Genomic DNA, 6656 nt, shown 5'->3' with positions numbered 1-6656 from the left:
TCGCGCACAGAGACCAGTGTTAGAAACCGAGATATGAAAGCTAGGAGCTAAATGGCACTTAAAGCTAGGTTGTGGGCGCAACAACGGAATGTCTATGCGTGCTTTTTAATAGCAAGAATACAAATCTGAAAATGAATGAACTGCAACTAAAATATTATGTTCATTTTTCACATGGTCTACTCTAGTCCTTCCCCTGCCCACCCTCCTGATATTCTTAAGAGGGTCTCTTCTCCAGTCTTCAGAGAGTAGATGGAAGTGGGGAGGCAGAACAAGGTCCTCCTTCCCTTCCACTGCGGTTTTAATCTGAAATCTTGAGTACTGCGCCCAGAGCTCAGAAACTGCTCACACTAACGAAATTGCCCGTCACAAAATGTGCCTAAAACAGTTGGAGTTTTGAACACTGTCACAAACACATAAATATGTAAATTGGTGCTTGGTTATCCACAGCTTCAGTACATGATGTTTTGCACACCCTTTCAAACACATGCATTTGGAGAGGATCCCTAATTTGTCAGAAAGAGAAACAAACCTGAAATACAGGACATAACTATCAGTACAGGATGTAGCATTGGCAATTCTATCTGCAAGCATTTGATTAAAAATTGATGAAGACACCAAATACCTATAAAAAGTAATAGGTGGTTTTTTAGCCTCTAAGGATTCGAGTGTTCAAGTATGTCCAGCATCTTGGATGCTGTAAAAGCTGCCAGTCCCAATAAAGATGTTAGCATGTGTTGCAATTGTAAACATTGCTACTGTGCCATTCCTGCTAAGCAATACTTTTATATTAAGATAACATGTAAAAAAAAAACCATTCTCATCTACTAATTGATCTAAGGATAAGATTTTTTTCCATAATACAATCCCGCCCGCCCCCCGCCCCGGCCCCGTTTTTAAAGTTGGATTTCCCCATAGGGTCAGTTCATTGTGGGAAAACTGATAGTTCTGCCCAGAAATAAACCAGGATTTGCAAGTTCTATTGGTGTCAGCAGCCTTGTCAAAAGATGCATTGCACCAGCTTCAAGATGGTCCTAAATTGACTGCTCCCCTGTAATGATGGATATCCCATTAAAAAAAAGATACAACCCAGGTGTTTATATATCCACCTTAGAAAAAGCCCAAGGTACTGTACATTATACATAAACATAATGCAATGAATGTAGCAGAGAGAGAGAGAGAGAGAAAGAAGGAAGGAAAGAAACCAGCCATGGTCACGTGATAAAAAAAGTTCATTGTATACAATAAACTGAAATGATCCAAACAGCGCAAGGCAAGTAAAACAAAACTATTCTCCAAATGATAAGACAGATTCTCCAGCATTAAAACTCTTCATATTTTTTCAACCAATGGAAAATGTGTATGAATGACAGCTAAAAACTCCTGTTTCCTTCAGTTTTCTAGTATTTTCCCCGTCTTTCAGGTGAATGTCAAGGCCAAACCCTGCTGAGTTCTATTGGATGCTCTGATGCCTATTATCATTATTATTATTACAATGTATTATCTTCACTTCACCCTAAGGTCCCAGGGCAGGTTATAGCAAATAAAACAACATGAATGTTAAAATACAATATCACACAATTTTAAAAACTGTTTAAAGCAACTTAAAATTTCAAAAATCTGGTGGGTCCAAAAAATATGCCTCTCAAGTGTCAAAAGACAGGTGGGTATTCAGCATTTACTGAAGCTATATAATGAAGGTGCTATCAATACAGTACTGTGATTTCCAATTGCTGTGGTCCAATAATAGTCAATTTTCACCTGCAAGCACTCTTTTATACACTCACCCAGTAGTAAATTACATATTTGTGTATAATAGGGTGTTTCAACATGCAGCCCAACAGCTGTATGCACCCCTCAAAGCCTTTTTCCCTCAGCCCTCCCGCATGAGGGCTGTTGACAGGCTCCTGGAATTCTCCTGTCTCCTTCCCAAAGCCAGAAGCGGCTTAGTCATGCTGGCCACATGACCCGGAAGCTGTACACCTGCTCCCTCAGCCAGTAACGCGAGATGAGCACCGCAACCCCAGAGTTGGACACGACTGGACCTAATGGTCAGGGGTCCCTTTACCTTTTTAGCTTTGGGAAGGAGGAGGGAGGACTCTAGGATCCTGTCAGAGCCTCACACCTTCCCAAAGCCCAGTGTCTCACTTAGTCAGCTTTGGGAAGGCAGCACAAGGGTTTAGGGGATTGTCAAACTTTGGCCTCTCCCCACCCCCACATGCGACAAGGCAGTGTGCTGCCCACAGGTTCCATGTCAAAGTATTTTTGCGGTTCACTTCACATGAAAAGTTGGACCGCCCAGGTACATACTCTGACTTTGTTGTTTGCTTATACTTACATATTTACTAATTTCGTTCTTGTGGCTTTATTTTGTTACTTGTATTGGGAACCCCCTCGTTGTTTTTTAAACTTTACACAAACTTTTAGTAGCAGTTCATTAAAACATGGATGCAATACATTGCTGCTGCTGAGGGGCACAAACCTTCTGACGTATTGCAAACGTGAAGCTGGCCACTGCAGCTTGATGGCAGAGAGGCAAACAAGCAGCACAGGGCAGGGGGCGACCCAGGCAAGCTGTTTAATATGTGGGGTGCTTCACAGAGTGGTATATCAAACTGCTCTGTGATGTTAAACTTTGCTGCAGAAAAGCCCTCTCAGCCTCTCTGAAGGGAAGGTTGGAGTGAGCAGTGAAAGGATCAGTGAGTGAGGGGTTATACAAGGAGGAGAGGTTGCCTAGGTATGGAGGAATGAAGGTTGATGTGTGTGCCAAGCAGGGATGGCAGCCCCTGGTATATGCATGCTATGTATACACATGCATATATGGGTTTAATGTTTTGTAGTTTTCCTCCTTTTCATTCCCTTATAATGCTATCCAAACGCTGATTTCCATTCAGCTTTACCTTGTAATTACAACCTTGTGCCTTGTAGGTGATTCACTCTTCACCCACTCATACTACAACATTGGCTGATGCTACCAGAGTAATATTTTTTTTTTAAAAAAAGATCTTTTTACAAGAGTGCTTTCCTGCTGCCTATTTATAGATACGGAAGTAGTGGCAGCTAACAAGACGGCTTGTATCAATTTGGGCGGCTCTGTGTCAGAACCAGAACTGTCAACCTTCCTTTTTTTTTTGCATTGGGAAACAGGCCGTTCTCAGAACGCAAATGAACTGGGAAGGATTAGGCAGCAGGAGGGTAAATAAATAACCCTGCAGGCTTTGTTGATTCCACGAAGACCCTACACACTTCTAGTAAACCGGGAACAATTGATGCAGAGATCTGTCGTTGTTTTTACAGGATTGCCATGGTGTGTAATTCCACGCTTTCACACATAGGCCTGGAACTCCCACTGGATTCAATAGTGGCCACCAACCAAGGTGGCTTTAAAAGTGGATTGGACGAATTATGGAAGAAAGGGCTATTGAAGGCTACTAGCCATAATGGCTATGCACTGCCTCCACAATCTTCTTTTAAAGCCATCCGAGTTGGTGGCCATCACTGCTTCCTGTGAAAGTGAGTTCCAAAGTTTAACTATGTGCTGTGTTAAGTACTTTATGTGTGCGGAATCTTTCACCAAAGATTCTGTTATGTGCTTAAGCCTTAATATATGCTGTATGATAGTGAGAGGGAATTACCGGTAGTTCATTTTCCTTTTCTCCCCTATCCTCTAGACTGACTCCCACAAGGGTCTCTGGCAGCAAGGCCTCAGGCACCACATCCATTCCCCCAGGATGCTCTCATACTATAATTACAGACAAGGCAACAAATACCAGGTAGGAGGAGAAAAAAAGTCAATAACAAGATGATGAGGAGGAATCCAAAAGAAGAGTTGTAGTGGTTAGATCTAGTTTCACAACCTCGGAAGCAGAAGACAGAAAAGTGGAATTGCCCAAAGTGTCTGGTGCCTTATTTATATGCACTGGAGGGCATTTCATCTGCAAGATATAAGATGAGAGAAGCAACTACCAGCCACAATGGCTCTGCTCTGCTTCCATAGTAAGAGGGAGAAATGCTTCTGAATTACCTGTTGCTGGAAGCTGCAGGTGAGGAGAGTTGCTCTTGTGCTTGCATCCTGCTTGCAGGTTTCCCATTGGAGCATCTGGTCGGCCACTGTGAAAACAGGGGTCTGGACTAGATGTGCCATTGGCCATATTTAGTAATGTTCTTATGTCCTCATGTACATAGGAAGCTGCCTTACACTAAACCAGACCAACAGTGCATAGAGCTCACTGACGTTCGTTCCCAGTTCTCCAGGGAGCTTGAACGAATGCAAGGCAAATGCTCTACCATTCTACTCTGGTTCTTCCCTGTTCATAATTGTGTTATACAGTTAGAAGCATAGTCTGATTTACACCATGTCAGACAACTGGTCCATACAGCTCAGTGCTGTTGTCTCCAGGGCTTCAGCTGGAGCCCCAGCACATTACAAGTATTGAAGACATTCAGTGCAATTTATGTGTAGTGAGTCTTGGCTCACCAGCCTTGAGGGGGGTTGCTGAAGCCCCTGGGGCCGCTACAGCCTGAGCTGTTGAGCTCTCTCTCTCTCTCTCTCTCTCTCTGTGTGTGTGTGTGTGCTCCCTCTTCTTCCTAGCTGGGCAAGAGCCCCAGGAACCCAACCTGCCACTGCTTCCCATTGGCCCCTTGGAAAAAAGGGCGCTGCATTAGGAATTTGAGACTCTGCATGACAAAGTAAGAATTCATGAAGGCTTAAGGGTTTTCATGACAGCCCCATTTCCAGGGCAATTGGACACCATGTTCACAGAGTTAACAGTTCTCAGTACCCTTAACAGACTAGACTTCCTACAATTCTTTAGGGGGGGGGTGAGTCATGTGTGTTCAACATGCTTTGAATGTCCCACACAATTAATATAACTTAAATCACATTCACCCAATATTCCTGCGTCTTCCTTTTACAGGGTCCATTTCTCTCCCCACAAAAAAGCAAGGAGGCATTTCCAGCAACAGGTTAGCCAACAAGGAAGCCATCTCCCCCGCACCACCTCCCCCAAATGATGCAGTAGCATCACACCCATTGGGATGTTTGGGGATAAAATAATAACACTGCAGTAGCAGCAAAGTTTCTGATGTTTAAAGCACACACTCAGAGAAAACCCTCTGCCACCTCATCTTCTAAAGGGGAGGCTCTCAGGAATAATGATGCTGTGGGGCAGATTTAGAGGTCTAGCAAGCCACATTAGGCCCACCTCGGCAACCCATGATCTGAAGAACAGGTTCTACTTGTGTATGAGCAAAAGAAGACTCAGTGAAGAGTTTGATAATGAAGGAAAGATTTATTTGACTTTGAATGCCAAAACCCTAATGGGATACGAAAAAAGAGATTTAAATTAAATTGCAAAAGATGTGAGATATGCAGCACAACAAAACAAAACAAACTCCCAACAAATATTTTACAATTAAGGAAAATGAAATTTTTAAAAAAGAAACAGATTAGGCACAAATGTTACATTCATTAGCTTCAGGTTTCACAGGAATGGCCTTTAAAAAGAGATAAAGGAAACCGTTCTTGATCTGAGACTCACCGCTTGTATTCACACACATACCATATGCTATAAAACAATGGTTAACCAAACAATTCATGAGCTGATAGCGGCTGCTGTGCCCCTCCACTCTCATGCTTAATAATAACAAACCACAATCACTCACTCAGCGTTACATCTGAAGTGGAGATCATGGTTTGTTTCGCTCCAAAACAAACCACAGCCTGTAGCCAATAACAAACCTTGGCTACAATCTATGGTTCAATCATAACACTAAGCTGCTGGTCATGACTGGTCTGCTCTGCCCATTAGTAGGGAGGGGTGAAGCAGGCTCAATCAGCCAATGATGGCAAACTGTGGTTTGCCATGATGCATGAGTTCTGCCATAAGGAAATGATCATGTGTAAGCTTTGTACCTGCTGATTTCTGCACAAGCGGCTGTTAAAAAGGCGCAGGAACAGTCTTGGCAAGGTTCCTTCTCTGGTCAGTTGGCAACTCTAGTCAAGTTCTAGCAAAGAAACCAGATACCTACACAAGTAATTCTAACGTGCAATAGAAAAAGCTCTGTGTGTATCTCCTTTCCTTAAAAATAACCCACACATTTTAACCTAATGGAACAGGTTGTAAAAAGACCTCTGAAATCTGCAAAAAGTACTCCAAGTCACATTCATTTTCTCCTAGGACTGGACTGAGAACCAAAACCCATTTTTTGTGAACATGTTTTAGCATCTTAAGAGGCCTCAGTGAAAAGCACTCTAACAGTGCTGCTGGCTATTGACACTATCTGTGAATATGAACACAAGTGTTTGTTTACCAATGGGGAATAAGCATGACAGCATCTCCGGTGGATCAGCCCCTTGGTCCTTGACAACTAGCAATACATCCTCCTGCATGCACTTGCCACCAGCATTGATAGCAAGTGTGTGGAACCCTTGCCCCCCACCCAGATATTTGCTGAACTACTACTCCCATTAGTATCAGTATGCATGGCCAATAGCCAGGGATAGTAGGAGTTGAAGTTTAGCAACACAATGCAGTGCCAAAGGTTCCTCACACTTGCTCTGTAGTGTTTTCCCCTTCCATTTCCCACACAGAAACTCCTACACTGCAGGGGTGCGGGACCTGTGCCCCCCTCCAGTTGATACTGGACTACAACTCCCA

This window comes from Lacerta agilis, chromosome Z (assembly GCF_009819535.1).
Source record: "Lacerta agilis isolate rLacAgi1 chromosome Z, rLacAgi1.pri, whole genome shotgun sequence".
Classification (NCBI taxonomy): Eukaryota; Metazoa; Chordata; class Lepidosauria; order Squamata; family Lacertidae; genus Lacerta; species Lacerta agilis.
The sequence above is the reverse complement of the archived record's forward strand: the minus strand, read 5'-3'. Positions refer to the sequence as shown.